This window comes from Oculina patagonica, chromosome 4 (genome assembly GCF_052425735.1).
Source record: "Oculina patagonica isolate OP01 chromosome 4, crgOcupat, whole genome shotgun sequence".
NCBI lineage: Eukaryota > Metazoa > Cnidaria > Anthozoa > Scleractinia > Oculinidae > Oculina > Oculina patagonica.
In genome coordinates this window covers 43,272,684-43,297,461 of record NC_135761.1, presented here as the reverse complement: position 1 = coordinate 43,297,461, position 24,778 = coordinate 43,272,684, and the positions used below count along the sequence as shown (strand labels likewise).

General features: G+C 37.2%; 2 long non-coding RNA genes across 2 annotated transcripts; both read left to right on the top strand.

Annotated features, from left to right (window-relative positions):
• Positions 1–9,611: 9,611 nt before the first annotated feature.
• Positions 9,612–13,414, top strand: LOC144650956 (uncharacterized). The gene is made up of 3 exons (XR_013570234.1): positions 9,612–9,631; positions 10,230–10,282; positions 13,325–13,414. It is a non-coding gene; the product is annotated as an uncharacterized LOC144650956 (long non-coding RNA).
• Positions 13,415–13,506: 92 nt separating this feature from the next.
• On the top strand, positions 13,507–15,565 carry LOC144648752 (uncharacterized). Its single transcript, XR_013569764.1, has 3 exons — positions 13,507–13,622; positions 14,720–14,853; positions 15,453–15,565. It is a non-coding gene; the product is annotated as an uncharacterized LOC144648752 (long non-coding RNA).
• The last annotated feature ends 9,213 nt before the right edge of the window (positions 15,566–24,778 follow it).

Below are 24,778 nucleotides of genomic sequence, written 5' to 3'. Positions count from 1 at the left end.
AAATCACGTCTAAGAGGCTTTAACTTTTCAAAATTTTCTGAGGGGGCATGCCCCCAGACCCCCCTAGGGGTATGGAGCCTACGGCTCCATGAAATATGGTCCTCAGACCCAACAAAAAATTAGCACTTTCACTTTCAAAGAACTTCCTAAAAGCCTGAGACCCCCACCACATGAAAAACTGGGGCTTGAACAATATAGTAAACAAAAAAATTGATAAACATCCACCCCCCTTTGAAAAACCCTGGATCCGCCCCTGTACCTTACGTTAAACTTGAGCTAAAATTAGCCCTCATTCAGCGTTCGTTACAGAAATAGGGCTTCAGAACTACGGTGTCATGTCAAATTTTGGGAGACACCTTTTATCAAATCAAGTTAGATTTAAAGTTAAGGTTTAAAAAGGTTATTTTATATTCGTTTTATTCTGGTCTGCTACATTCTATTTCTGGTAGTCGTCGAAAGTGTAAAAACTATAGAAGTTTTATATTTTCTTAATTCTGGAATATAGGTTTTGGAAATTTAGTAATAATAAATTTTTTTGTATATTTTATAGAATGTTATTTATGTGTGGTGATATTGAAAAGAACCCTGGTCCTGTTGTTAATTTTGGTTAAAATATGAGGGTCAATAACAGGGAATGTTATGATTGTACTTCGTTGTCATTACTTAGAAATAGATTACGTGCAGTTGGTCTTGTTCCTTTTTCCTTTTGATTGTGGTGGAAATGGAGACTGTTTTTTTCGAAGTGTTAGTCGTCAGATATGATATTTTGTTCGGTAGCAAATCATTTGATAGTGCGTTTTGCAAGTGTTGAATATCTAAGAAATCATTGCGAAGAATTTGTTGAGTTTTAAGAAGGACAGTCTTGGTTAGACTATTTGATCAGTAGTGTGTGTAGAGAGGAAACATGGTGTGATGCTCTTATAGTACAAGAATTTGTATTGTAAAATCCGGAGATGGATTTCTGAGCTTACTGTTGTAGAATCTCAACACTCAGGTTTTGAGCCGTCACTTATTAAATTCCTGGAAAAAAGTCCCCATTTTGAGCCTAAATTAGCAAACAATTGGTCGCCTGTCAGTCCACTGTTGGCAGACAGTTGGCCGAAAGTCGACCGACACGTTTTCCCGAAATCGACTGCTATGTCTTGTGATAAAACGACTTTTTGGTCTTTCAGAAGGAAATGATCGCAAGAATTCTGTAATCCGCGCACTACCTCCCTAAACCCTCCAAGAAAAAAATGGGTGATTGGTCAATGCCTTTTGCTTTTTTTACATCACTGACTACCTTTGTGAGATGTCGGGGTAAAAAATAGCTCTCAGTTTACAATTAAATTTATAATGTTGGCTCAAGCGCGCCACCGCCACAGTAGAAAAGAAATAAACAAATGCAAAGTAGTGCTCGGCAGCACACAGTAACACATATTGTTAAACTAGGAAAAAAAGATATTTACAATTTGCTGGCAATTAAGGATTCGCTTGGCTTTGTGGGACTGATGCGAAAAGCGAAAGGGACGCCTGGAAGATCTTGTTCGTATTCTTGGCAAAAATGTTTAATTTATCTTAAAAATAAATTTAACCGCTTTAACCGCTTGGAAATATCAACTCCGCGGAGTCTCGTTTAGAAAAAGGAAACGATCAATAAGTGATTTGGAAACGTTTAAGTGACAGTCGTGAAATTGTTTATCAAACTGATAAAAAGTTATATATGAAATAACATAGTATTATAATATTTAGCCGCATTTACTCGTCTTACCGCTATAATAGAGAGTGTTCGTCCGTGAGAAAATATGAAAAGCCAACAGTAACTTTAAAGTAAAAAAAAAAACACTTGTGAAATTCTATTTTATTTTGTTCAGGAAAAACTTGTATTTTTCTCAGCTGTCCTTAGTTAATTTCTTTAAAATATATTCGTTTGCACTGGACTGTGTTCTTTTGTACATCTGCATGCACGTTCATAATTCCTTTGTTGGAAATTCGCGTTGCGGATATTCTACGTTCATTCTATTCAAGGGGAGTTTCTATCTGCTATCAATCATTTAATGTAACAAAGGAAATTTAGGAAGTAAGGGAGACTCAGTAAACTAATATTTTTTCGTTCTTATTGTTACCTACACATGGCTGCATTGTTATAGCTTTTCCACGTTGTAAAATCTTAACAATAGATACTCGCTTAGAATAATATATAAGCAAGCGACGTTGTAAATTTTCTTTGATTACAAACTGAGTTGGAATAAAACTACTCTTGGACCCAAGTTCTGTCTCAGCCTTACGTCTGTAGTTCTGAAGTTCCTTGGAGTTAGATCGTCGTGAACAGAAGCTAGTGACAAAGCTTCGATTCCGCAGCAAGTGAGTGCTCTACCGAGTTAGGTTCCCCAAAGTGAGCCATATTTTAGTGGTATTTAATTCATATCTCAGCCAGATTTCAGCCTAGTTACAGCGCACTTCCCGTACAGTTCAAAAGTCGGTTTAAACACACAAGCAAGGAAAAAACCTATTGTCACAAAGTTTCGTTACGTAGTACCTAAATACTTTGGCGATTAAATACTACTTATTAACCGAGAGTGAGGTCATTACAGGGGAATCTCAGACCGAGGCCGTGATGTATTGACCGAGCGACAGCGAGGTCAATACATCAAGGTCGAGGTCTGAGATTCCCCTGTAATGGCCGAACGGACGAGGTTAATAAGTTATTTATTATATGGCCTGTAAACACTATTCAAAAAAGAGTATAATCAAGGGAAAAAACACTGGAGGTAAAACTCGCTCTCTGTGGCTCTCTTCGTCGCTCATACTAAAGAAGTATCGGTATGCTTATATTTTTCTTTCAGTTATTGAAAAGATAGTTATATTTTGTCGGCATTTTTTGTTGTTTTTTTACCCCTTCGCTAGTAGCTTTTACTCAAAACTCAAAAAACCGTCGAGCCGAGAAAAAGTTTCATAATGCCCGGTCATTACAAGAAAATAATGCCCGCTCAGCAGCCAATCAGAGCGCGCGTACTATTGTAGACATATAATAAAAGGTGATAATTTTCGCCCTCCAAGAGGCAAAAGAACTGAAAACATACTTTTGAGAAAAAAAAAGGCTTATTTTGTTTTTTGTTTTTTATATTATGTATTGAATAATATGAAGTTGAAAAGAATCATTTGTATAAATTAACCTTGTAATCAGCTGTTGCATCTTATTAAAACACCGAAACCCAAGCTCAGTGCTTAGAAATTTTGCAGAAAGTCTTTGATGTCGAGATGGATATAAATATTGTTCCTTTTAGATAAAATAGCTCTAGACCACTTCTTGGTGGCGGGTTAGATGTTTCTGCGCGCAAGTTATACTCTGAAAGGAGAAAATATCTACACATATTAATCCTGATGCTTTATTTTGTTCTGGTTATGAACTTAAGTGTGCATCCAAGAGAGGACCGGGCAACATGTGATACCGCTCAAATCACCGATTTCGCCCAAACTTGGCATAAATGTTGGGTATGGTGAACTATTCACTGTGGCAAAACATTAGCTCAAAATATTTTATTCCCTTGAAGTTATGGCTCCTTTTGCAAAATTGGCCATTTTTCACTAATTTATGCATATTTAATGACTAGTTCCACAAGAAAAAAAGACTTCTGAAAATAAAATTCACTGCATTATATTTTGTGGTTATATGGCTTTAAGTACAATAATTTACTTTAACCGTCCGATTTGATTTCTTCTCCTCAAACAGAAAACTTAGTTCCTCAGTATTTAAGAAACTATTTCATTAGGAACTACAATGTACATGGCTACAACACTCGAAGGAAGGCTGACCTCCATCTACCTAAGCCCAAGCTTAGCCTTGGCAAGCGTACTTTTAGATTTTCTGGCTCAGCCCTTTTTAACTCACTACCTTTAAAAATTCAACAAGCTGTATCTCTCTCCTCTTTTAAAAATCTTGTTAAAGCCCACTTTTTTTTATAGCTCCTAATTTTTGATATTATCTTTTTTAAGTTTTACCTTACCTACCTTACCTAACAGATTTTTGGAAGGTACACATTTCGTACTTCTGGAAATAGCCTTCAATTAGTGCCAAATATCTCCCATGAGCAACAACTTATATACATTATTCTTACATAGATAATGAAATCCATCATTTAACTTCACAAAAATGGCACAAAATGTTTGGGGACCAATATATTTTATTCGTACTGAGGAACTAAACACACGTGACTTAACGATTTTTTTCCTATTTCATCAAAATTCACCGAAACACAGAAGCCATTTATTTACTCAATTTGGCACAAAAGTAGTACAAAATAGCTTATCAAGCAAACATCTATCGATAACAATCACAATATTGGCGAAGAAAAGGCGCCTAGGGCATTTTTCGGAGCATTTTCAGAGCCATATCAGCTTCTTAATTGGGCAATGTTGTGATAGCAAATGTAAATACAATAGTGAAAGATTTTCTTCACAAGCTTGCTCAATCCAACATCTAGGCACATCAAAGTTAAGAAACAAGAAAGTTATGCTACACACATGCCACTTATCGACACTTAGATGCTTTCTTCTGAAGATTTTGTTCTTCTTGCTGTACTTCGATCTCAGTTGACATGTGTACTGTTGCTTTGAGGCGCGCTGAACTCAGCCAATCCATCTTTGTGCATTCTTCGTGAAAGGTATAAACAGGTTGTGAATAAAGTCATTCAAAGAGCTGTTCAAAGTTCACGGAGGGACAGTTCTCTCAGTCAGTTTAAATGATATAAATTTAACTGGAAATAAACAGCCGCTATTCCCCGCCATCTTGGATTTATATTGAGCCTGCCGTTTCAGTCAGCGGTACGGCCCGTTCACGTGTCCTCATGCGCGACCACACGCGTGTTCATAGATATATTTGCTTTTCCTCCACGAATGTTCGTTTTCATCAGAGTAAGCACCGTATTTATTCGATTAAGCGCCATGATCGCTAATTAAATTTTGAGACCTTTAGAACTATGTCAAAATAAAGCACTAATCATATCATATTTTCCTAAAAGTAAACATTTTTAATCAATTTTCGAAAATAAGAACCTGTTAAGAACCTGTGGGCGCTTATTATTTTTTCCTACCTTCAAGGTAGGCGCTTATTCGATTTGCTAGGTGGGCGCTTATTAGAGGTTGGGCACTTAATCGAATAAATACGGGTAGTCTCTGAAATGTCGGAAACTATTAAAAATCAGCCAGTTCTTTCATCTTATATCAGGTTAAAGTGAGTATGCTCATTGTTTTTTGTTGTTTCTGTGTTTTTTTCGGAGGTAAGGGAGGGGGGCGAGTGTGGACATTCGACGAAATGGCGGTTGTCAGGTTGTTAGCATGGCCTGTGTGCATCTGTTCCTTCTGTTTAACTCTTTAGCTGCTAAAGTCGACTTTTGTCGACATTTGGAGGAGCAGTCAATGAACCACTTGTGACGTCACTAATTTGATAGTCAGCAGATTCTAGTGATAAGCATCTGATAGAGCTAGGTTTGACCTTTTTAAATAACTATTCATTTTGCGTATCGATCGTATCCTGACAGAGCTAATCGAGAAAAAGTTAATCTCTTTTAGGTGCAAAGTCGGTGCTTAAACAGGCCAAAACACCTGTAAAAGATCAAGGTCCTCTTTTCAGGGTTTACCAATGTTTTAATCAAAACTTTTTTGGTCTAAAGGAAGGACGAATACACTGACCTTGGTGACCTTGGTGTTTCGAGTCATCTGATTGGCTGGCAACTCTACATTGTCTGAAGATTGTAACATCCTTGGTCATCCTAATGCCAATGGAAAATGGCAACTGGACCTAATATTGGAGAGAATCGTATCATGGGGGCGATACTTAGACGTGGGACAGATCGTCGTTTTGCGTCTCGACCCCAAAAAAAAAAAACGTGACTGTGATGATGTTGAAAGCGGAGAAGCCTCTCTTTCTCCTGGAGATACCTGGGGTATCTTCGTGCGCTGAGTTTTATATTAAATAATAACAACAATGGCCTTTCAACAGGAGGCTCCACTAACTGGTGTAGTTTTCAGGGAGACGGTCCTGAGATAAAAAAAAATAATGGCATAAAAAAAATAAATTAAATCCTTACAAAATTGATTAAAAACCTCTAAAAGCTCAGAACTAATGTATTATCCAAAACATCATTCACAAGTTTCTTAAGCCGTTTTACATCAACAGTTAAGATTTTAAAAAAAATTGGCTCAAGATATTTCACGGACGATATCATCATCTGTCACCATTTCACTTGAAAAGATAATTTGCTGGCCGCTTAATGGAGGTAAAACCCATATAAATAATACACAAAGGACATAGACAATCCAGCGAACCAATCAAAACTCGAAGCAAATACATGTAGCCAGCACGAAGCGCGGGAAAACGTGCGCGAGCGAGTCACGATTGGTTTTGGTTTTACTCCTGATTGGCTGAGAAAGTCGCGCGAGATTTTTAAGCTAATCACTAAGCGTAGTAATGCAAAACCAAAGCAAACGCAATTTACTTTCGACACTCAAGTGAAAACCGCTCTATAGCACATGATGCGTTTAAACCTGAATAGCTCCACTTTGACAACAGCTTGAATCTTGGACCTGCACGTCATCAGAAAGTGCGGCTCGAAACCATGGTATAAAAGCAAAAAAAGTAAAAAATGACGTACAAAAGTTAAGCTTATTCACTGTTTCGTTTGTACTCGCGGAGAGTCAACAGTTGAAATAAAAAATTATTAGTATACGTAAAAGAGGATTTATCTCAATTCAAATTCGAAAGTCAAAGTATCGCGCAGTGTTTGCAACTTTAATGAATAAATCAATGTCGTTTTCAGCCAAGGGAAATTTAGCGGCCAAAAAGACAACAGAGTATTTATTTTCAGTTGGAGGGCAGAACAACACTTAATGACTAGTACTATCCCCCACGGGAAACAGTGAGTTTTGTTTCCCCTCGACTCTCCATGTTCAACATTGAGGGTTTTGGGGAAACAAAACACACTGTTTCCCCTGTGGCCAATCATTTAGTGCTTATTGTAAAACCGTTTTCTATACATGCCTCTTATAAATCTTCGTTACGTTCAATTCGGAAGTTATAAGAAATAAGAACGTGAAGAAATAACCTCCCACCAAAATTTGGAAGCTAGAAGAACAGTGAAGAGCAGTAACTACTTATGGTCGAGCGGACCTTAAATTAGGTTCGGGAGATTTAAGCAAGTTTTCAACTTCGACACAAGCTGGTGTTTTGCAATAGGTCAACTTTTCTACCATGCTTGTGGCATAGTCAAAACTTCTGCCTTTTGCCAGTCGAAAATCTAAACTAGTTTTTCGGGCATTTTTTTTTTTTTTTTTTATTTTTTTTTTAAAAGGGAAAAAATAAAAAAGGGGGGGAAATTTTTTCCCTTTTTTTTTCCCCCACAAAACCATAAACCTTTTTTTAGGGAAGCCCGCTTTTTGTGAAAAAAATTCGTGGAGACTTGCATGCAGTTTTACCATTTTTGAAGACACAAAAACGCCACAATTGGCATCATTATCAAGATAAAAACACACAATATCATTTGACTCGTTGAGTTCAAAAAGCTACCCTACTCGCCAACACTTTAGCTTAGTCCATGTGCTTTCCCTCTATTTCATTTACTGTTGCGATGATTTTCAAAATGCGGCATTGTTTCGCTAGAATCATTCTGTCAAGAGAACATCAAACACATGGTTTAAAAAGTAACCAAGATATTATTTGCCTTTACGTTGTAGCTGCCGCCCGTCACACTTGCTGTGATCCTTGAAAAAAGAGAGGACAAATCACTTGTGAAAGTCGACTACCGAACCTGGTATAGAAAAGAGATCCATTTTCAAATCCAGAGGAACGTACATTCTACATGTAGCTGTAGCAAGAGCTTACGAATATTCAAATGTTTACTTACGCAAGCGAAGGGCTATTCTGTGTTAAAAGTAGACGAACAAAATGCACCTGTTAAAGTACAAGATAATTTTACCTCCTCCATAAAACAACTCCAAATAATTCCCAGTTTACAACTATAAATATACTCGCAAAATAGTACAAGCCTAAGGCAGTAAAACTTCTATATATTCTTTCTATTTACCTAGAGGCAGGTCAAATTTTTCTTTCCTATAAGACTCAAACCAACTATTTTATTCATGACATTTATTAGTCATTTATTCTAATTTATTTACCACAAGAGGTCTTCAGAAAAGTATTTCGTGCTTTTGAAAAGGAATTGAATGCGACCTTGAGTTGCAATATAGCACACGCATTATTGAGAACTTTTCAGTTCTCAATGTTTAGTTCATTAAAAATGTTCAACAATTGGTCAATACAGAGAGTCTTTTTTTGTTCGACTCTTGATTTCACTTATCTGTTTTGGATTCCCTGAGAGCAGGTCACAGTTTCCCCTCATTACTCAGCTCATTGAATTGGTGACTGAGATACGGGCACCTGTTTAAATAGTCGTTTTTACTGAATATTTAACAATTATTCGCCTCAGGCTCAGTGATTATTGTTGAATAATCCCCGAGACGAAGTCGAGGGGATTATTCAACAATAATCACTGAGCCTGAGACGAATAATTGTTTTAGTATAATTTTTAGAGGTGATCATCAAGAACTTAAAAAAATAACGATAGCAAACAAGAAAACAGCAAACAAAGTACAGTGTTTGCTTGCACACGGTGTAAACCAGTTTAATTCATCGAGTTACAATCAGAATTTATTTAGTTAAAGCAATAAAACGGAACAAAACAAATACTATGGGAAAGATAGATGCCCAGTACCTTTGTTTGATTGTTGATGACTTCTAAGCGAAAGTGCGAACCATCTCGAAAATGAGTAGCTTCGGTGAGAAGAGAACTAAATAATGTTTGCTCAATCGATCTCACTGAGTTTCTTATCGATCGCCAAAACCGCCGTGTTTACGATCATTTCTAATGCCTTGAGAACCACCTCTTGAAAATATTTTCGGTCCAAAAACCTTGATAGTAAATTTGAAAAATACCCAATGTTTAAAATATCCAGGACTTGGACTGGTTTCTTTCAAATCAAAGAACTTTTCATTCAACAAAAGCGGCCACGTTTACTTGCCTGGATGTCAAAGGTGGCGAGGCTAAGTAATAAGTAAAGACTTCTTCTTTTGTTCGACTCTTGATTTCACCCACGTGTTTTGGATTCTCTGAGCAGGTCACTGTTTTCCTTCCTGTCATGCATCAAGACAACCATTTCACTTCATGACTTGTAAAATAATAGCTCGTTGATGGCTGATATCAGCACCCGTTCATACTTATAAATAATCGATGTTAGCATATCGTCTAATAGAGGACAGTGGTTTATCCACTTTGTTACGTAGCAATAGCTATAGATTTGTTTTCTAGCTCTATACATAAAATAAAAAAAGTAAAGGAGCAATAGTTGATCTTTATTCCTGTGTTTTTTGTGCGTCCAAGTTTAGCTTAAACATTGAAGCAGGTGGCACGCTCGAACTAAACCCTTCTAAATTAAACAAAAGGAGGGCTTTTCATTTCCTTTTATGGTAGAGAAGGCGGTCGGAAATAACAGCTCGCTATAAAAAATTCATTAAAGAGGTGTTTGGTCACATAGCATAAAACAGGATAACTTTATCAGTTGCTCGCGGTTTTCTCAAAGGCAAGAGTAGTCACGAAACGTAAGTATGGATAGCTTTTTATATTAAGGTTCGTAGTTTAAGTTCATCTTTAGTTTAATTTTTTTTATTTTAATTTCCCTTTGTTTCGGATTATGATAAAGATTACGAGAAAAATGAAAAACAACAGTCGAACTAGTTAAGACAATTTTAAACCAAATTTTGATTTTAGTTACTACAAATATATCGTTTCACCGACTCATATTTATCATTCCATACCAGTAAAATAACTCTAAAATTGTGTCCTTTTGAATACATTTTACTTTTTTTATTTTGTATCAGTTCTTTTCTTTGATAATGAATTAGAACGTTGGTTATCCTAAAAATAATAACGTCGCATATAGAAGTTTGTTACTCTGAATCTTTTATTTGATATTCTTAAGGCTCCTTAAGAACGCGCGTTTCTGATTCCACCGAAGCGACGAAAATATCACACCACCTGCTAAGTCTAAACCAAGCAAGTGTCTGTAGAGTTGTTAAAATGGAAAAGGGTTTCATTGGTCATTATTTATGTTACATTATCAAAACGTTTATAACCAATAAACAGTTTGTGTCTTTAAAATGTCTGCCAATTGTATGCTTGTTTCATATTTACTTTCAGAGGTATCTACAAGTAAACAAGTTGCACACTAAGTTAAAATGGCTTCCCTCAAGGTAAGACATTACAATGTACATATACCGTAAAATTCCGGTTATAAGCCCCCCCCGGTTATAGGCCCATCAACCTGGAAACAAAAAAATACATCCGGTTATAAGCCCCCCCGGTTATAGGCCCATCAACCTGGAAACAAAAAAATACATCCGGTTATAACCCCCCCCCCCCGGTTATAAGCCCCCCTTTACCGGATGACAGTACTGAACAGGGCTAAATGTTGCTTTTTTGTGCGTTTTAACTTAAAAGCGTATTTCGATCAACATGTACTCCTGAGGCTCTTTTCGAAACGTTTTTTTCCTTCCGCTTATAAGCCCTCCCGAATATAAGCCCCTCCGCTTATAAGCCCACCCAAAAACCCTTACGAAGTCGTATAAGCCCAGGGCTTATAACCGGAATTCTACGGTATTCATGAAATGTAACTTTCAATTGTATACGTCAGGCAAAACATATAAAGCGAAACTCTGATTTCGCGAATCTTCGATTTCTCGATTCTCTCGATAACTCTAACCACTCGGTTCCATACACGCATCCAGAGTTTCAGACTTCCGGTCCAAATTCAAAGGAAAAGTGAGCACTCATTAAGTCAGACCATTGTTAAACATCGCAAAACACAATAGCCTGACTTAATGAGTCTCACTTTTCTTTTGAATTTGGACCGGAAGTCTGAAACTCTGGATGCGTGTATTGATTTCCCTTTATGTTATTATTCATCTTCCCTTTGCCATTTCACGAGGGTTTTGTGTGCGACACTACACACACAAATGGGGGAGTATAAATAGTCAAAGCCGCTTCGAGCTACTTAACTGGGATAGACTCCGGCCTGATGGGCCACAATGCTCGAACGCAGACTTTACCTACCAAAACAATTAAAGTCTCCCACTCCTAATAAAACTACAACAAATGTCTTCTCCTGAATTTTTAAGTATTTAACATCAGGGCATTAAAATTGAATAAATGTCCCGAGGCTCTCGGCGTAACGTCGCTAGCTCTACGGCTGAGCGAGAGGTTTCCCGTTACCTTCCGGGACCTTTTACATCAGGTAGACCGAAACATCATCAAGGAAAATGGTGTTTAATGGTGACCTTGACTCGCTCGCTTAACTCACTCACTCGTAATCTAAAAAAAAAAAAAACAGAAAAAGGTTCTAAGGATATTACTTTTCGCGCCCATTTAGCTTAAAGCTCTTTTCTTATTCGAAGGTTTAGTTTTACGAGCAGGTGCAAAAAAAACTATACAACTAGCTTAACGATAACAGAAAGTTGCTTTGTTTCAACATCTGCCTTCTTATCAAAAAAGGGTTCAGCGACAAAAGAAATTATTCTGCATGAAAGATTTGGGATTAAAAGTGGCAAACTTTGACTATTACAGCTCATACAATGAAAAACAGGTAAATAGATCAACTTCATCTCGCATTTTCGGGGCTGGACTGTGCGATCTTTCGCTACGCTTTATGAGGGATGGGGGTGATTAAATAAAGCTTCCGGAATAAAGCTAAAACGGAAATACATAAAAAATAAACATAAAACGGTAAAAACTCCATTATTTTGAATCTTCGTGATTAAAAGATAACGCTTAAAACTCACAATGTATCGACCTCTACGTTCAAACGCAAGTAAAAATAAAAAAATAACCATCAATATATTACAAACACCTGACAAACAGTTAAAAAGAGTAAAAAACGGAGGGAATGTCACAAACGCTAAAATGTGATTGCCGATCCCTTCTGTTCCTCAATTCGCTAATGAAGATGTTGGCATGTGTAACTGGCATCGCACAGGTTACACTGAAAATGATACAAACTGCATTGTTGATTCACAAGGCGTGGATTGTCTTCTCTCGCTTTGGTTTCGTCCTTGATCTTTCGATTTGTGTACGCCAGGCAGATAACTCATTACGCGCTCGGCGAAAACAAAACTAAAATCGCCTACAACGATCAAAATAGCTCGTTCAAGATCTCTTTTTAAAGCTCTCAACAAGCTCTTAATTTTTTAATAAATATAAAAGCGAAAAATACATCGCGAAAGACTTAAATCTGCAAAATGTCTGTAGTGGTTATCGGAAGTTCAATCACAACTTAACGACAAAAGGATACGTTCACAACTCCATTCGCTCAAGGTAGGTTAATTGCGCTATTGTTCCAGTCTTTTGAAGTCACTCGGGCGGCTTCTTCCAAAATATCTCACCTTTTTAGAAACGAATAAAACCGAAGTTGTGCGACACAGTTTCGGCAGCTACCGAAACTTATACCCAAAGGAATAAATGAAGCCTTCAGACTACAATTTCCAGCGGTATTGCCCATTTCAGAAAGACACATTTAAAGCGCGGTGGAGTTGTAATGCTGCATTGACCATCAGCAACCACTTGAGGAAGCAGCACAATATGCCCCAAACAAGTTTGAAAATTTTAAAAAAAAGTGTCAGCGGAACAAACTTGACTGTATGTAAAGCAATGGATGGGGATTAAGTGCTCTATGAAGGTCGCCCTTTTCCACATAGACTCACATGGACAAATATTTTGAATGATATTTTTCCATGTTAATATGGTAACACGTCTAAAACATTTTTGATTGTCGGAGCCCTCTAGAGGGTACTACAAGAGATGATCAGGACCTTTCTGTTGCGTGGTTATTGTTCTTGCTGTTGCTGTTGTTGGATAGCCTCCTGTTGACGGTCATCTGACCTGTGTGATTCTAAACGTTTCCTATTGGAAAGTCGAGCACTACTTCTCTTACCTCTTTTCTCCACATTCTAATTGTTGTATGGGTTCCTTTCACGTGTTGTGAGCAAAAGGTCGCGGAGATTTGACTGAAATTATTCTCAAGAAAAAAATTGCTCCATATGCACTGTCGACTCATAACTTTGTGCCTCTTTTTCATTTTCTCTGTATAGCGTCTACTGAAATGTGATTTATATTATCTATGTAGATGCTATCAAAAACGTGTACTTAATGACTTTGGCTTGACAAATTGAAAAGCGCGCAATTGATTGACATTTCATGTTCTTAATACTGTATTATGTTATTAATCCCTGTTTTCCTTACAGTTCCTGTGGTTTATGTGCGGTTTTCTCGTAAGTCTTTCAGCAGTTATCACCTCAGTTACCAGCCTGGAGTGCAATACCAAGTTTTGCAGGTCAACAAATGGCAACACATGGTGTGCGCCGTGGCCTCCAACCAAGCAGTGTAAAAATAGTGACGAAACCTGCAGCACTACGACTATAACTGTTGGCCCAACGACATTTTTACATCAAATGTGCGAGCCAGATACCTGCGATTTTTGTGGAACACCAACTGGCTGTGTTCAAACATGCTGCAATATCGATTTATGTAATAAAACTCCGGGTCAGTACACTCTTGCAGCTACTATTGAATGTGTTACTATGTTTTCACAATCTATTTCGTCGCCACAATCACTGTCATAACCAATCAATGTGCAAAACAATAGCCAGATACTACTTTCACCGCGGTCAAACGTCTCAGGCAGGTTTTCTTTCCATTTCGCCGTTTTTTGTTCAAATTGAAGTGTTATTACGAGCAAGGATAGATAAAAATAGTTGTTGAGTGAAAGCATTCTCCCATTCCCTCAGGTAAACCAGTGTTTTTACTTTTTAAATGTTTCGCATCCGAACCAAAGTGCTTTGACAAATGGCGCCGACAAGTCCGCATATCGCTATTTTCAAACACGTAGAACTTTTTTAGTAAAGCTCCAAAAATCTTAGTAAACCCTTAGGATACCGGTTATGTATCGAACTTTGCCCAGTGAAAATTAAAACCTTATCTTTGCAGTACTTTTCTTATTTTTTGCATATTTCTGTCGTTTGACTGCGGTGGAGGTACTACTTAATGTGTTACTATAATTTTACGATGGTTTTTGCTGCCACAATCGGCCCACTCCCCACTCTTCCTCCCCCCCAAAAATAAACCTAGGCCAACTCTTCAAAAGATGACAAAAAAATCATTTATTTCACGTCTAGAGAGAAAAAACGCCGCAATTTAATCTGTATGTGAATATTTTGACACTGAGCATCTCCATCGAGACCCAAGTCCACCACTGCAATATATATTTTCGTCGTTCCATGATTGACATTTACACTACAAGGTCGAGTTATCGAATATGCAAAAAAAGATGCATACGCCCTACCCAAACAAAAAAAAACTCTAGCGTGTAGTCTTATTTAGAACTAATATTTCAAATGTTCCTCACTTTAGATAGAAAGACCACTTTATTTATTGAGGGTTGCCCAAATTAAATGCATATCACAGTGCGTCGGTAGTATTGCTGTATATCTTAATGCCTCTTCTAATAATATTTTCACTGTCTTGTTCTGTTTGACAACTATCGTGTACGTAATAACGCGATATTCTTAGAAAACCTAACTACAATATTTGCCGACCATGGACTCACTCTTAATGATTGATAACAAACTGGTATTTTGCAGCTCCATTTGCTAATGACAAGCAGAGTGACCAAATAACTGTGGTTGACAAGAAGAAATTCCTCCAAGGGGTTAAAAACAAAGAGATCAAAAAACTGATAGAAAAACTGGAAGCTTCGTCTCCAAAGTAATGCTCGGTGAGTTACAAAAAATGAATCTAGAAGGAAAATACACCAAATGATAATATTTAGCACAAAAGTATATACCTTGAATAAATTATCCACACAGGACACATAGCAGCAGGTTATAAAAAGTCAGGTCGTAATTTTTTCATTCTTTCATTCATTCTTTTGTTGATCGACTCACTCACACACATGCGCGCACACTTACTATTTACACTTACATTACACTTATCTATTTTTGATGCTTTCATCAAAAGTATTTATAAATGACATTTAAAACTTACTTCTGTAGGTAAATATTACAAATAGATATATATATATATGTACCTTCCACTGAAGACAAGGTGGTGGGGGGAGGGTGGTGGTGGGAGCAAGTTGGCATATTTCTTCCTCCTCAGAGCGGAGCCTGGATACAGTGACAAAACGTTGCAAATCAACCCGTTGCTAAGAATGACATCATCGCTATATAATTTTGCAAACTTTTATAAACTCAGAAACGCAAAGGATAATAACAAGTTTTTCTATTAGAACTACAAATATAAATAAAACAGCTTGCCTTGAAATTAAACGTAAGCATGCGCACAAATAAATATCGACATTCTTTCCCTCGTCAGGTAATGAACCCGGCTTCTCTGGACAAGATAACACCCGAGATGAGAAACGAAAGGAAATAAAAAAGAATAATGTAGCTGAAAGGTATAAAATACAATAAACGTCACTCGGATTACGTTCTTTGGTTTTGTGTCCTTTTTTTACCTTTAGCCCTTTTGTATTTCTTTCTGCATATTTGCCCTTCCCATTTTTGTTCTTTTCTGTTACTCTCTTCCTTCAATATTTATTCCCTTTCTCTCTTTTTTTTCTCTCTGTTTTCCTCTTATTCTTTCATTTTTTCATTTATTTTACGTACTCTGTCCTCCTCTAAAACAAAATTTGCTAACGAAGTTAACGAAAAATTGACGAATTCAATGGTTAGAGCTATATCGAAAGTTACAGACCAAACCCACACTTAGGGTCTTAAAATAACTGAGAAGAATATGCTGCCTTTGCAATAACAACTGCAAATGGTTAGATATTCTAGTCTTCTCGGTTAGGACGATAAACCGTAGGCCCCGTCTCCTGCATTTTCAGTGTTATGGTCAGCAGGGGACGTAAAAGAACCCACACGCTTATCGTAAAGAGTAGGGCACGAAGTTTTCCGGTGTTCTTGGATCTGATTAAAGTTGTATGAAAAATGCAATACGTGAGTAGGCTACCCTTTTAAATGTTGCAAATTTTGAAAGAACGGTCAATCCCTTTATCAAACTACTAGAGTTCAGTAAAAACTTAGCATTCCTCGCATGCAAGTTATTCGTTGTTATGTCTACAAAAACAGTTTTTCTGGGGAAAAAAAGATTGCGTACAAAATATAAAGATATGTTACTTTAGGCAGACCTCAATGGTCTTAAATGTGCTAATACAAAAATACCTTGATGAAAATCATATCCAAGATGGTAACGCCACACTCAAAAAGGTGGAAACAAGCTAATTGTAGCTGCGAAACGGTGTTTAAAGATTAAAACAACAACAACAATTAGCGGATCAAGTCATTGTCAACTGACAAAAAATGTTTTGATAAAGAATAAAGCCCGCAATAAACGAATGGGCCAGTTATTCAGACAATGTTTTATTTGCTTTAAAGAAGATACAGATAATGAATTTAATACTTTACCCCTTGTCAATGTGCACGAATTTCGAAAATTTATACATGAGATTTTTTTAAACAAAAATAGAAATATGTGTTTTACCACTAACTTATCAGCCGACAGCATCCCCTTGAAAGCATTACTGTAAAGAAAACATTGGCATCAACGGCTAATCAAAAGGCAACAAATCTTTTGGTTGTTTATTACTCCATGGTCGACCATGACTCGAAGATCTCCTGTCATGTACATGAAAAAAATCACCATATGGATTTTAATGCCGTCAATGTAAACCTATAAAGGTTTAACCATTGAAGAAATGAAGTATTTTTTGAAAATCCTCATGTATTTTGCTACCTTAGCGTGTCGTGACTTTTTAATCTTTATTGAAGTCTAACCTAGTCAACCCTGTATAATTTTTGAAAGCCAATACAATAAGGAGTTAAAATATACAAAAATACTTTTGGCCATCGACATTTTGTCAATCACTATGATTGACAGAATTGGTGCATAAATTAATTTTATTAAGAAAAAACAATAGTTTTGAACTTTACTGACTCTTGCAACCTATTATTTGATATAAGATAACAACTTCCCTGACTTAAATTTGATCCTTTGTCCATAAACAAATTTTTCAGAAAGTTTCAAAAAAAATCTATCAATAATATTATCCTCACAAAGTCCAAGTTCTTGCAAATGCAGTATAGCAGCCATCTTGAATAGCGGCCATTTTGAATTCTATTTTAGGTAGGATCATTTACCAGGAACACTACAGATGTCTTTACTTTTGTAGTATAGAGCAGTTTTCAATTGAGTGTCGTACCACCAAGACCTGCCTCACCACACACCAGTCCAATCACACGAGCAATCGCGGCGGGACGCCGGCGGTCACGATTGGTGGGTCGCTGTGGCCTGCCAATCACTCGTGCATGCACCCACGCACGACCTCAGACCGCTCTAAATGTAAATACAGTTGAAATGTACAATAATAAAGCAATTGCTAGTCAAGCTACCGAATTCACTTCGTGGTCCACAAAGAGAGCGGGTTCTCTTTCGTGAGCTGGGCCTTGTCGGTAACACAAACACGTGACCGTTTTCATCTTGAAGGTCTCCAACAAAATCTTCTTCGCTACTTTGATTTTGGTAGTCATTTTCATCCAAATCACTTGCTCTATAACTTCATCAGTTGTGGGTGTCGGTCCCACCATGTCTGGTCAGCAATCTAGTCAAAACTCCAGCGCGAAAATAGCGAAAAATTGGCGAGAAACTCGGTCGAAGGATTTACTCGTGGTCGATTTAGTACCTCATGTAAGCCTACCTTGGAAGCGTGGCTCACTTGTTGGTACTTCATAACACACGTCATGATGTGTCTTCTCTGTTCGGGTCGTAAACGACCCGACCCGGAGCCCAAGGGCGCAGAATAATAACTCTGCACGTGCGTTTGAACTTTGGTACATATCTTGGCCGTTCTTTAAAAAACAACAACGTGAAATGACCAGACTCTGCATATTTTGGAGAACGTTAACAGCGACGGTTTAGTTTTGGGATTTCTATCTGGGGTTGAACGCTTTCTTTATATTTTTAGCTGGAGCTAGTTCCTAAACCAATGGATATATATGCTGTGGTTTAAAATTTATATTTGCGTTTAAAATGTTTCAAACCAGTTTTGATTTTGATTTTTCATTGACTCAAATTAATTATCATAATTTGAAACAAAAGGAAATAAAAATCAAACTGGTTTGAAAAATTTTAAACCAAATATAAATTTCAGCCATAACAGACACTGAACACATCCCGATAATCGCGCGATTCTCGAGTAAAAAATATTTTCATTTTTCACTAGGCATTGTCCTCAACGTCGTCGTCGTCATTGCTTAAGCTCCCTAATATTTTGAGTGTAAGAAAACGCTTAGACCTTCCAGGGGAGACAGGTTCGTTATTTTGCTTAGTTTTTGTATTCCTATATGCTCTGACCTTAAGGGTGATTAGTTATTACCATTCAACTAGACAAGTAATAGCCATATAAACCTGTGATCATGTTAATTATATCAAACATTGATTCTGTCTAATTGTGAATTCAGCGTACGAAAGCAGCCCAGGTGTCTCCAGGAGAAAGAGAATCCTCTCCGCTCGCCCAGTCATCACAATCACGTCTTCCGGGTGATGAGCGAAGACGGTGATAATCTTCATAACTAAACAGAGGCTTCTGGATTCGATTTATATTATTTTTGGAGTGTTTTGCCCATTTGCCATCTGCATGAGTGCCATTCTCACCCAACTTGGTGCAGTCTTTAGACAGTGTAGAGTTGTCATCAGGGAGAACTGTGTACGAGCCGCACGTCTGGGGCCGACTTGGTGCCAGGCTTTCATTGAGGAAATAGTTCACCACTGCCTCTCCCAGGGGGTTCATTCTGGTCATAATGTGCAAAACGGTTCCGACATTTTTCTTGTGACAGTAGAATCGCATTTGATTGAAGCCCAATTCATTTCTTAACTGCAGCAAAGTAGTCGCTGTTAAAGTCTGCTGGTGATTTCTGTAGTTAGAAAGAATACGTGTCCGCCATCCTGGAGATACAGGTTTGATTGTGTGAATGAGATCAATAGAATAGCAGTCCAACCACCTAAAGTTGAAAAAAAAAGCCACAGATGACAAAGATTAAACACTTTTTGTCTAGTCAATTTAAATTTTTATTTGAAAGGAAAAATGTCGCTGGTCTCAGTTCTTTCTTATTGTAAGAACATAAACGCATTTAGGGCCTTTTTTTCTTTTTTTCTGACATTTTCACATCTGATTCCATCATCTCAAAGCCTCTTGTGTGAGCTAGACCTTGAATAACCTTGAACTATAAACTCATACAGAAACCCTTAAAATTACAGAAATGGTAAGCAAAAATCGTCTCTTTTTCGCGTGCATTAAAGTAAAAAGGAAACGTCTGTGCGCAGGTAACGCTATCTTCACGACGGACGGATTTATTTTAAAAACTTGCGTATTTCCTTTTTTAATACAAAAGTCACAACTTTAGGTCAAATTAGGTCAGGCCAAGCCAAAACGGCTTTAACCAGGTCAATTAAGGTTATGTATAGGGTTAAAGTAATTGTGCGTGTTTGTTATTATTTTTTTTTACCTCCATCAGTGGTCATGTCACAGTACACAGTGAACGGGTTTCCTGACAATGTAGGATCGATCAGATATTCTCCATCGCCATTTGAGGGATGAACATGTCTGCAGGAGCGGTACACGGTTCTGTTTATTTCTAAAAGGAACAGAAAAACTACACTTGCAAATTCGTCGACACTGAACACTGAACTGCAGAACTACACATTCACCTGTAATTTTTTTTTTCATTTATTTATAACTAAGCTAGCTGGAATTTCATTTCAATTTTTTAAAAAAATGTTCATCAATTCATTTATTTAAATGGAAAAAAACGTCCTTGTAAATAATTCCAGCCAAGTGTAAAAAACGAAGCACAATTAAGCTTAATGAAAATTCGTGTTTAGAGCTTGCGTGCACATTGCGGGACACCTTGACGACTCAAATACGCATAAAAAAACTGAAATTTTAAAATAAAAGCTCATCTCAACCACAAGTTATTCAACTGCAACTATGAAAAAAAATGGCCGTGGCATGTTTCAAAGAATACCTGGTTCCCTCGTTAATCCCATGTAGGTAGTAGAAACGTCCCATTTCAAGAAATTTGCCGCAGCTGAATATTTCGTCCTGTTGTTCAGATCACACTTTGAACTATGCCACCAGTAGTTGAAGCTTTTGCAGTGTGAGTCATGCATGCACGACATAAGACAACTGGGATAGTCTTCAGTGTACACAGACTTGTAAGTGTGGTTCAGCAATGCAATTCCTCTCTGAGAAATTTCTTCGTAATTGTATTCATCAGTTGCTGTGATGATCCTCAAAGTTAGGTAGATAGGCAATATAGAGAACTTTGTTATTTTCCAGATTTGTAGTTTCGTCTAGAGAGGAAATTAAAATGAATAAACTGAGGTGGTTATGGGAAACTTGAGCTTCGTATTTATTGAATTGATCAAGCTATTGAAATACCTGAATGCATTGGCTATAAAGACCTGATAGCGATTGCGAAAAGTATAGTTATATCCTTACAAAGTCACATTATGTGTGACATAACGTATTTTATTCGTACCAAAAAACACTCGGTATGCACTTTTCGAAACATTACATTCATAAACATGTTTATTTTTTCTGCATGTTTGAGATGGATCACGTCTTAACTTAATTAAATAAAACGCTGTTGCTTGGCTTGTTTCAACTGTGAAAAGTGAACTGAAACAATGCAGGTTCATTTAGAGTATTCCAATAGAACATGTAAAATTATCGTTGAATAAAAGTCGAAACAGAAAATGAATAAATATTATAGCGTCTTTCATCTTGTGCCACTGTGTCTAGCATTGGTTACAAAACCGTGACAAAATTGACACGGGGACAAATTTAAATTTTTTAACAAAACTTTTTATTCTTGAAGAAACACTTTCTAGTTTTATTTCTTTGTTAACCTGAATATTCAAGCGTTTTGCAAAGATATTCACCGAAGCGATAAATCGGTTCACAATGTCTAAGCAAGTGGATGGAAAATACTTACCAAAGCAAAATGCTGTGTCTTCATTATTTGCAGATTTCCGAATTTCCACTGCAACGCTCGACATGCAAATAATCCTTAAGCTAAAATGTCCTTTGTATTATGATACCTGACATGAACTTGTGACACATTTTCGAAACAATGAGATAATATATTATTTACAAGGCCGATTTAAGCCATTTAGAGTAAGAATACATGAAATTCGTTAAATGTCTCATTCGCTTCTTTCTCAAATTCGAATTCCGGATACAGTTTCTTAAAAAGCTGCTTCTGACTAGATTCCTTTACCCAAAAGCATTAATATTTTTAGCCTGATGACAGCTTCTTTTATCATAACAAGGTCTTTGTTTTGTTTTGTTATTATTTTTTTTAAATGATACAGTAAAATTAACGAGAAATCTTAAAAACGTTCTGGATTATATTGTATTATTGATAGAAAATAAAAATTCTCCAGTCATAATTTTTTTAGCCTCATTGTCCCCAGTTTTTACCCGTTAATGTTTCCTTTGCCAAACATATTTTAATTGTAGGGGACAAAATGTTTAATACCCGAAAGACCTCATGATGTTTTACTCTGTATTACAGCTTTTAATGTAGATAATATAAATGTTGACAGCCAAACCAATTATCAGTGGCGAAATAAGGTAGATATCATAAGATAGCTTAAAAAATCAAGGTTGTTAAGCTCTGTCTCAGCTTATTAGTAGCGAGGGTTACAATTTCACAGGTTCTTACAAAGAGGTAAACCCGTAATTTCAGTAAATTGAACAAGCCTTTTTACCAGTTCTAAATCTTTTTACCAGTTCACAAGGCATACGAGGCATGGTGGTCACATCACGATTCACGATGCTGAGTAAGCGTCTAGTGTTATTTTTTTCCAGCATCACGCCACACACGCATCTGTAATAATACTATATTTACATACAGAATATAAATAGTATTTGAAAAGAAGGACCATGAGGTTAGCCCTATTTAGGTCCCCTAACTATAGTTAAATAAAATAATTTACAATCTAAATATCGCGATTGCGTTTGCGTTGAGAGGTCCCCTGTCAGGTCAATGAGTCATGGTTATTTTTTGCACAAAGTACCTTATTTGTACTTGATTTCGCGGGTACTTAATTTCACGATTTTGGTGAGACAGTATTTCGCGGGGTTTCATTTTCGCGATTTAGCCAAAAAGGTACGTTGAAGACATTAAAAAATATGTCAAAAAACGTTAAAAAATACGTTTTGCGGGTCTTTAATTTCGCGATTTATTGAGAATCGCGAATTTAAAGACCCGCAAAATTAAGGTCGGGACACACGGCGACAAGTGGTGACAAGTCGCTGCAACATGTCGCGTTGCTGCAACATGTTGCCTTGTGTGACATGGTGCATTTCTGCGACAACCTTTGTCGCTGCGACAGAATTTTGCCGCAGCGATCAGTCGCACGAATTCAAACCAGTTTGAATTCGTGCGACTGATCGCAGCAACATTAGATACACACTATTACCTTGTTCATTCATCGTTACTAAGTAAAGTGGTTTAGGCAAGCGAGTGGACCAAGCGTCACCCCTACTTAGCAAATACTACTGATAAATTTTGAGGATCAATTAGCGTTATATTTATTCAAAATAAATAGGTACATGGAAGATAAATATCGTTCACAAACATTGCAGTTTGCCTCGATTTCGTCAAAAACGAAAAATTTTTTGCAGAAAATTTGCCGCAATTTTTTTTCCTTTTCATCTACCAGGTTTACATAATCCCAGCATTTTCAAATAGAGATTTCTAAAAAGACATATATACTTTTCATATTAGCTAAAGTATTTGAATTTGCCTACTGAATCAGTGTATAAGTTTAAAATTAAACTGACCTTGCTGTCCGCTTGCTAGATACACGAAAGTGTTCTCTAGCCGAAAAAAATCTACCTCAGTTATAAATCGATTGCATAGCTGTTTTTTGTGATGAAAGCACTAAGCCGACCTCTTGATGATGCGAAATACGTTAGAATGATTCAGCTGGGTACTTATTGTACCTCAAAATGGTCCAAAAATGCGCGTACTCTGCTGTTGGCAGGGCGAGCGCTCAGTTGTAATCACCTTAGCTTTGAAAATGTTAATTTGAATTATTCGCCTGTTTCATAGCTATTAGTAATCAACTAGGATACCATTCTGGACTCCTTTTTTTTCCATTGGAAATTTGCAGTAACATCCAAAACTTAGCCAGTATATCCTACCGACACAGAACGATTTCCGCCTGTCGGGTATCACTTGAACATGGCTTTAGGAGATTTCATTTTAAATTCAGTGTACCTTCAAAAACCTTGTTTTCCCTTGTATGAAGAAACGGTATTAGGTGCGAAATAACGTTTGCCTTATTGTTATATCTCATGCTTTCAATTGGGATTCAGCGCGTGCAGCATGAAGCTCTGAGCCAGGGAGGGGGGGGGGGTGTCTCTAAGGAAAATGTTAGTTCAATCATCACTGCCAGTATGACGTCACGCTTCGCATGAGTGATATTAAAGATGGCGGGCAAAGCGTCAATCGAGAAACGAGTTAAGAATTTCCCCGTTACCTTCCTTCATTTACTCAAGTCGATGATGCAGAGATGTTAGCGAATGCAAAAGTAACTCTTCTGAAATTTTTCGGTAACAAAACGTGAAGATGTACCAAAGCTGAATTTTAACTGTTCATTGAAAGTTTCTGTAAAAAGTGCTAAGAAAACTCGGTCTTAGTCTCTTAGTAGTACTAGGTCCAATTCAATCTCAATTTCAATAATAGTCAATACTCCTCTTGTGCCTTCTTTTTAGGAGGGTGGGGGTGGGCGCTTATTCGAGGCTTGGCGCTTGATAACTTTTCCTACCTACGGGGTGGGCACTTATTCGAGGTGGCCGCTTATTCAAAGTTGGGCGCTTAATCGAATAAATGCGGTGTTTTAAAACAGCTGCAGAGAACTGAGGGCAGTAACATAACCATCCTCGGAGACCCAGGGGCGGTAATTCGGGGCGACAGGAACTGAGTAAACCTAGCAGAAAATGAGTCTGAACATAGGCTTATAAGAACGAACGACAGAGCCCCGTTTATGCTACTCTTTAAGTAGGCAGGGATTGCGTCAAACTCAGTTATACCCCTAAATACTCACAACATATGTGGCATGTTTTACTTTCATTAATATTTCAGGTTGACAAGCCAACGACAAAGATACAAATTTAACATGAAACTTCCAAACATAAGATACAATATGTTCAATCCCTGAGTACTGTTAAATTAGAGATACTCTCTTTCCTTCTCACTGTGGGAAGAAAAAACATCCAAGTTGAACATAATTCGTAAAACAAATTTGAATCTACATAATTCTATTCGGTAGATTTAGCATCTATTAATTCCTAGCCATCAGATCTTCCCTGCCGGTAAAACGAAAAAAAATCCCGGGAGAGGGATTCCCACATGAAACGGACGGGGATGCTCGTCGGAAATTTTGAAAAGAACCCCTAAAAGAGACCAATCTGGGAGTGGCTCAAGCTTTTCTTGACCCCTAAAAGATACCAAAAAACTAAGAATGGAGTTTATATTTGTATATTTCTCCGTGTGTAACCCTAAACGAGACCATTATGGCTAAAAATATTGGCGTTTTTTGGGCCCAGAACACTCTAACCGAGACCA